We start from the raw sequence: 8,778 nt of genomic DNA on the forward strand, positions 1-8,778 counted from the left end.
AAGAATTCCGTAGACGTAAATACAATTTCCAGCGAATGAAAAACCATCGTAGCGCAGCTAAAATCGACCGAACAGTACCAGTTCGCACCTCCACCGAAACTGTCGATACATTTTCCTTAACAACGTCAACATCCCCTATTCCACCACCAGGAGAAACTGGACACGGTCCGGTGAAAAATAAACGAGAAGATCGCAGGTTCTATTCATCAAGGTGTGAAAAGGCTGGGTCTCGCGAGCGAAGTCGATTCCGCTCTGTTCGGGGGGGGCGCGCACCGTTGAAAAAGTGGGTCGCGGACCTTAGACAGAGTTAATAACGTGGAAGAAACGCGCGGCGGAGGGTCGAACACGTACGTGTGCACAGAAGGCGGGGATGGACACGGCGGTAGGACGAAGGGATGCCGGGTGTAGCCGGCTGGCGAGCATTGGCCGGTCCACCAGGAATTTGCATACTGCATTATGTACCGGCGGTGCATACATGCATATATGCACATGCGCCAGAAAATAGCCGAGCCCCGCTCCGAGGGATAGCCCGTCGAAGCAGAACTTTTTCCTTTCCGTTTCCCGCGCGGCCGATGATTCGTTTCGAGTCGATCCATCGAATCCTCCTCTCGCGCGTCCCTCCACCCGCCTCCCCGTCCGTCGACGGTATGGAGATTCCTCTGGAATATTTAATTAAACCCGGTTTCGGCTCGGCCGGCAGCGCGGACGACGCCACCGGACCACCTTCTCTATCTGCGGTTCTTTCGATCGCCGACGAATCCGTGAGCGCGCCCCCGCTGTAATTAATACACTATCGGCCGTCGATGTTCCGAGCGAATTTCGGAGTTATATCCGATCCGCTGACTGCTCCAGAATTATACCCCGATTGTTCCCTAGGTTGGATACATTATATTCGAACGGTTTCCGCCGAGGTGCCGGAAGTCGGACACCGCGGGAGAATTTGCTCTAAGGTTGAACGACGTTCGAGGAGAATTGTATGGTGTTCGATGGATTAATTAGTATTAATATGTTATATATTATAATATTTACTGTAATAATAATAATAATAATAATACTGTAGAATTACTTCTGTAAATGTTATACTAACTTTTAGTATATTTAATATGATACTACACGGTAAAATAAAATAAAAGCCAAAACCTAAATGTCTATTCGATAGATATGTTAATGCTGATATATCTTTTACGGTTATCGCTTTTATTATTGATACTGTATAGTATCGTATTTCAAGCAGTAATCTATTATATTTGATAAGCACTAAATATATATAATTTGGGTCGCAGTTCGAAATATTTTATATATTGAATTTAGTGCCGTGAAATAAAATATTTTTACAACCTTTTAATTATATACTGTCTACTATGTCATACCGCCTGCTATAATATAATATACTCTAGTGAATATATAAAATATCATTTAATACACTTTTCCACAGTATTATATTATTACCCATTGAGCACAATTCTTCGACGAATAAAAATCTTCCATAAAATCCTTCAATTAAAATCTCCTTAAACTGTATAATAGAAACAAATATTCTTCAATAATAAAATAAAATATTTAGTTCATACCTATACAACTATTATTAAAATATCTATTGAAACAACGATTATTAAAATATCTATTGAAACAACGATTATTAAAATATCTATTGAAACAACTATTATTAAAATAAAATATTTTATTCGCCAAAATTCTGAATTAAATTTGAATGTACCATTTTATTCGAATCAAGGAGAATCTATTATTTAATATACCGTTCCGAATATTTTCTCTATAAAATTAATATATTAAATACGCTTCGTCATTCGTTAGAAAAACAGTTTATGGTGGTTAAGAGACGGCGACGACAATTTTCGTAGCCGAAAAAAATAGTAGACAACGCCGGCATCAAACGCGCGCGGCTCGCGGAAAGCGCGGCGAGCCGCGAAGACGATTTTCCCGCGAAAGCGGCCGCGCTAATATATCGCAGTCGCGTTTCGGCGGGCTTGGCAAACGCGACCAGACGCTTTTCCACGACTATTTCCCGAGCATCTGGGATTACCATATACTTGGGTCGCCGCGGCGAGAACCGCGCCGCCCGGGCCACGTATAACCCCCGACGTAACCGGCACTGCCGGTGACGGTATCCATTTTTCTTTCGCGTCTCTGGCACCCCCGCGCTCGCGCGCGCCGCCGACCATCTTTATTACCTGCGAACTTCGTTGAACAGGGTAGGCAGCGGCGTGCGGCCGGAGGGAGGGAACACAGTTGCGGGGGCCAACAATGAATTACAAGCTAAACAACGGTGTTGTCTCGCGCATCGGAAAAATTACGAGGAAGCCGAGGTGAAATTTACTTAGACGCCCGACTTCCTTGCCTTCGCCTCTCTCTCTCTCTCTCTCTCTCTATCTCTCTCTCTCTCTCTCTCTCTCTCTTTCTCTTTCGTCGCAGCTACGCGGACTGTTTCGGTTTGAACAGGTATTTACGGGTTCGCCGGCTACCCTCCGCGGAAAGATTATTTATCCCGGAATTTATTTAACGGTCCGATTAACGAGGTCTGTTTTGCCGGGGTCAGGTGTTCCTTCTTGTCGGAGGTAACGCGCCACGGAGTCGCGGTAGACGGAAGAGACGGATCGCGGGGGCCGCGCTGCTGGGAAATGAGGGAAATGCGTCAGTTTTGTTGTGTACAATTTTTATGGCGTATTGCGCGATGGTTGTACAGATGGAGGAGTAAATCTGCGGGTAATCGTAACGTCGGGGTATTTATAATCGCGGATTTTATTTTAATGGAAATGGATGTTTGGTGTGCTCGACGGTAAATGCTTTGTTAAATGTTTAACATAAGAATTTCACTGTTTTTTTTTTTTTTAAATAATATATATGTATAAAACTTACTTGAAGTGTATAGCTTAAGTAGTATGTACATAATAATAAAATTTATTATATGAATTTTAGTCTATTAATTCATTACTTATTCTAGTGCTTTAATTTTCATTTTATATCCTTCGGCTATCATTTGGATTCTACAGAGATGCAAGAACATCGTCCTTAACATTAAAATTATTATTAATAACCTTGCAACCGCACCATAAAAATTATCACAGTATCCAAGAATCTTAAAGAACATCGCACTTTATTTGTATAAAATATAGAAAAGGTAATCTTTAATACCTTCTCCTTGACGTAAACTATTTCTCGGTTATCAACGACGCCATCCACAAATAACTGTTATCATAAAAGTTACGTAGCATTCTGCACAAATTACACGAAAAATGAATCAAAGGCGAATAGAAAAGTGCATTTACCCGCGTCTGGGTCTATTTTATTAAAACAAGCTGCACAGAGAGATTGCGCGAGAAATGCAAAACACTGTCAAAGAAAATTAGCTAAAGAATAGCTACAGAATAAAAATTTAATAATTATTTTTTTCAGTGATTTACCGCGCTTTTGCCAGCGTCAGAAGGGATGCACCGCCGTCTGTAAACGGTTTCCAGAGATATTGCAGCCGCAGCTTCTGCATTCAGTCGGACGAGGTATCTTGGCAGCCGATATGTGGGTGAACGAGGTTAGAAAAATGTGGGTGTCCGAGATCGGAAATTCGTGGCCGAGCACACACACACACACACACACACACACACACGCTGACCGTCGCGTCCCCGGTTGCCAACGGGGAAACCCCGTTCTTCTGCCCGAAAGGAAATCTTTCTCGTTATCGACTACGGGTCCCGCGGTCCAATGAGTCGAAAATGGGGCGAGAAACGGCCAACCAGCTTTTCGATTTTCATTCCGATCGCGCGTCCACCTCGTTTATGTACACCCGCGCGAAATCATTCCGAAACGCCCGGGTCCCGGATTCTAGCACCGAGACTTCGTATTCCGTAGAAAAATTTAATATAAGATAGTAACTGCGTTGTCATCCACGTGCTCGCTTCCAATTGCGAGTTTTATTCAAATACAAAGCTCGACGCTGCTGTTCGGAAACGGTTCTGCTTGGTCGAAGTGTCTTTTCTTTAAGAGTTTTATATAAGCTATAAGAATAGGGTGCTCTTTCATAATAAGCAGAATAGGATGCTTTTTTTTCTTGAGAGTTTAATATAGTTGGTTTTTTTAGTTAGGGTAGAATGATAAGGTAAGACGTAAATTAGGAAACATAAAGGAGGACATAATACTTTGGTTAACTTTGAAATATCACAATTATCATAAATTTCGTTATCTATCAATCCGAGCACAAAGGGTGAAAAATCGAAACATGATACGTAAAACGAGTGATTACCAAAACCAATATATACTATAAATAAAAATGAACTAAATATCGGTGAATTATAAAAATGGAGTAAATATCGATCAAATATAACAATCGACTAAATATCGTTCAAATATAACAATCGACTAAATATCGATCAAAATTTAACAATCGACTATTAATTCCAGAATATTGTCCACAATTAAAAGCAATGGCGAATATAGAAACGTGTATGGTTCAGAAATCGCGGTTCAGAAAACGAGAACGTGCAAGTTGCAGGGACACGCGCGTCCAGAGCTCGACAGACGATCGTCAAGAAAGGAGATTGGCCACGGAGGGTGTGCACGCGCGATGCATCATTCTCGGCGCGCGGCCTCATCGGGGCTATCTATCTTCGAAACTGCCGAACCCGGGGTAATCTAAAGTGCCGAAGGCAACCGATAAACGCGGGGGCCTCCTCGTCTAAAATGCGAGACCCGCCGCCGCTGTCCCTTCTAACAAGACCGATAGAAACACCGATTCCTCCTGATAACTTGAGCTCGCCCAACACCCCCCCCCCCTCCTACCCCCCCCCCTCCTATCGCAACTTCGCCGGCGACGGGATACTTCAGCGAAACTTGGATCGACGCGGTAACTTTACATCTGTGTTACGTCCGAGGCTATCATCCGGGAAGAAACCAAAGCAAGGAACGACGCGGCTGGAACAAGCTGAAAGATGCTGGTGGAAGAAGAAGACGACGACGATGCTATTCGATGCTAGACGACGCTATTCGATGCTAGACGACGCGACTCGGAATTCTTCGGTGTAACTGTACGCTGGCACCCCGGTTTAGCGTTACACTCGGCGAGCAGCTCGGTGTCGCGATACCCGGGGAACGAGACTATACCGAATCCGAGCACCACCGAGTTCGGATGCACCCGGAGAGCGGTGCATAGTACAGCGGTGTATGTAGATGTGTTTATTTGCAACAAGAACTTGCGATTCTCGCGCTATAGCATCATCGATGGGAAATTCTCATTTTATTCTAAGCTCAGGTAAGAAATTTTCTTTTATTCCAAGTAATAGTAAATTTAACCCTTTGCACTCAAAGCCATTTTAACTGGAAATTTCATATAAAATTTGTCCCTTATAGTATTTTTATTATATTTATTATATGCAACAAAATGCAGCTTTATGAGAACTAAATTGATTCTTGTTACTCGTGGCAATAGTTTCACTACTCAACAATTTTTTAAATATAAACTTTTTAATCTAGATAGTTCAATCATCGCACAGTGGAGTAGTTGATATAATATTTATAGTATTTTATAATAATTTATTTTATGTCAATTTTGTGTGACCAAGTGTGATAGCTATGTGATAGCAAGTCTCGCGACTTATATTATACAATAGTTACGCTTTTAATAAGACTTTAAATCTAAACTTTGATAATATCATCTCGGAATGTGATATAACAATTTTTTAGCGCTCGTTGAAATATTATTTTATAAAAAAAATTCCTGAGTCACCACTCCAGCGCAAAGGGAAAAATTATCAAATTCAATTCGTCAGAGAAATCAACCCCTTGCACTACGATTTCTTAAAATCTGTATTTATTAGCACTCATTCGTCTTTAATAAAATCTCTAATAGGGTGAGACAATTTTCATTTCTTCTACTGTCTCTATCCATTTTCGTTTTTAAACTTTAGAAGACCTGGATTTTATGTCGTTATACAAATATTAAATATCCATACTTAGTAGATTCCATAGAAAATTTCTATCTCCAATCCAACTCGTTATTATATCATAAGGGTTAAAATGTTCTACAGAGCTGGTATCCCTTGGCATCAAACTAGCAATCCGCCGTCAATAGCTCGCCTCAAACCCCCTCGCGAATCCAAGTCGTAGAATAAACGCAGAGCCGCGCAGGATCCACGGTGCGAGAGGAGTCCGCGCGTCGAACGAACGCTTCGACGTAATCCGTTCCACGTTTTCCATACGGTCGACAGAGTCCTCGATTCCTCGGGGACGGCGGTTCCTGCCCGACGCGGCTGGTTCCTGCAACGGGACCGAGCCCGAGCAGAAACGGTTTCCTTTTGGCACGCGGACCTGGTCGCGCGTCAACCACGAGACCCCCCCGGCTTTTCTTTTTCGAATCCCGTAAAACCCCGCGACGCATCGGCCACCCCTTTCAATCTCCCCCGCCTATTCCCGATCCACCGCGGCGGGATCGAGGAGAGGCCAGAAAACGGGGTGGACGGACGGACAGTGTGTGTATGTGTGTGTGTGGGTGTGGGTGGGAATCGGGCATTGGCGGTCTTCCAGGAACACCCTTATCCGGAATACGTCGTTAAAAGGATTCACGAGGAGTCCTTCGCCTGACAATAACAAGCTCCGCAGGGCGAACCAGCTCGCCAGCTCGCTCGCGCGAGCACCGATGCAATACGGAAGCGATACGCGCACCCACGGGATAGATAGATTAACTTTGCATAGCGATATATTTCTGGATCCTTCCGGGGAGCCGGGATGTGCGTAATCCGAGAACTTCGAGGATCGAAAAGGGGGAGGGTGTCCTCGAAGTGGGACAACACGTTTGAGTGTTCACCGAAATCCACGGAACACGCTGATGAGGAAAAGTGTACCTTGATCTGCTGTTTATCGGTTTATAGCTCTAATTCTTTGCACTCCTATGTTAACTGTGACTAGTTTTTATCTCAGGAGCTCCATTGTCGAGTCCCATTCGATAATATTTCATGTGCAAATAAATATATTTTTGTGAAACTTGCGAAAGAAAGCCAGGATTGCATCTTGGAAATTGTTTCAGAAAATAGTCCCGACTAACAAAAATTATACGCCCGAGATATCTACATTAGGGATATTCGCAGGGGTCAGCTCAACCGTGGTGCAATGGAAGAGCCTCACCCTGGTGGAACCGCCTTCGTGATCACGGTAACCTCTACGTCAGGTAAGTATACTACTTCCAGGTAAGAAACTTGCGAAAGAAAACCAGGATTGCATCTTGGAAATTGTTTCAGAAAATATCACACTCTTGAAAATTTCAAAATATGACAATAGCGTAAATAAAACCGGCGTTCAAGTGAATTTGTTTCATTCTTTATTTATTTAAATTGTCCTGTTTTTTTAGTTAAAATAAATATCAAATAAAGCGTTGGGAGCTGCTGGTAACGAAATTGAAATAAAATTCGGTAAAGGGTGAATTAAAAGTTACTTTACAGGAGTTTCTGCACTCTTAAGTATGAGGAGTATAAGTGCAAAGGGTTAAGTCTTACAGGGCTCGCCGCGTCGGCCATTCCGAGGGAAATTAGTGCAGTTTGGCGCGTTTTCGTGGGAAACATTGTACAGTGATTCATTTGTGGTCATTTGCGGTGATCCTCGCGCGTTCCTCTTGCGAACTCGACGAACGAGCATTGTAAATTATCGTCGGTTTAATGGCTCGTTTTACTGTAACTTCTCGTTTTTAGAGATATTAACCCTTTGCACCCGAAGCAGCTAGATAAATTCGAATTAATGTTGCTGGCTTGTAATATTTCCATTTTATGTGACAAAGTGTATTTTATACGTATGAAACTGATTCTCGTCACTCATACCAACGGATCTATTGTTAACAATTTTGTAAATCCAAACTCCGCTAGAATAAAAATGATTTTTGAACGCGATAGAATAATTTTTGTGGTGCCAACACTCGAGTGCATTATTTTTAGAATTCTAATTCTGAAAATACTTCAATTAAATTCTCAACATTTATGGAAACCATTAGAATTTCAATTTCAATTCTGAAAATTAAAATTCATGGAAACCATTAGAATTTTAATTCTAATTCTGAAAATTAAAATTCATGGAAACCATTAGAATTTTAATTCCAATTCTGAAAATTAAAATTCATGGAAACCATTAGAATTTTAATTCTAATTCTGAAAATTAAAATTCATGGAAACCATTAGAATTTTAATTCTAATTCTGAAAATTAAAATTCATGGAAGGCATTAGAATTTTAATTCTAATTTCGAAAAAACTTAAATTCCATTCTTAACATTCATAGAAGCCATTGAAATTTTAATTCTAATTCTGGAAACTAAAATTCATGGAAGCCATTAGAATTGTAATTCTAATTCTGGAAATATTTAAATTAAATTCTTAAAATTCATAAAAGCCATTACAATTTCAATTCTAATTCTGGAAACTAAAATTCATGGAAGGCATTAGAACTTTAATACCAATTCTAAAAGTTCGAACCGCGAAAGCCTAAAAAATCCACTATGGGAACGCGATAAGGGAGGCCGTGAAATTATCAGCGCGCGAAGGTTCGCGGGCAATGGGCCGGAAGGAACGAGGCGGCGAAGGGCCAGGGAACGACAAGAAACTCGAATACAATTTTCCACGAGCAGAAGACGAGCTCCGCTGAAGTTTCGAATGTGGCGGCGGTAAAAAGGGCCGGGTGCGCGCGCTCTTGTACAGACGGAAAAAAGATTTTCCTCCGAGAGGGAACGGCGGGGAGCTGTCCGCGAACTTTCGAGCTGCGCGCGGCCGGGATATCACGGGTTGGCGACGCGC

General features: G+C 42.1%; 1 non-coding gene across 1 annotated transcript; it reads right to left on the minus strand.

Moving 5' to 3' along the window:
- Window positions 1-7,014: 7,014 nt before the first annotated feature.
- Window positions 7,015-7,179, minus strand: LOC144474631 (U1 spliceosomal RNA). Its single transcript, XR_013494761.1, has one exon. It is a non-coding gene; the product is annotated as a U1 spliceosomal RNA (small nuclear RNA).
- Window positions 7,180-8,778: the final 1,599 nt, after the last annotated feature.

Source organism: Augochlora pura, chromosome 8 (genome assembly GCF_028453695.1).
Source record: "Augochlora pura isolate Apur16 chromosome 8, APUR_v2.2.1, whole genome shotgun sequence".
NCBI classification, from domain to species: Eukaryota; Metazoa; Arthropoda; class Insecta; order Hymenoptera; family Halictidae; genus Augochlora; species Augochlora pura.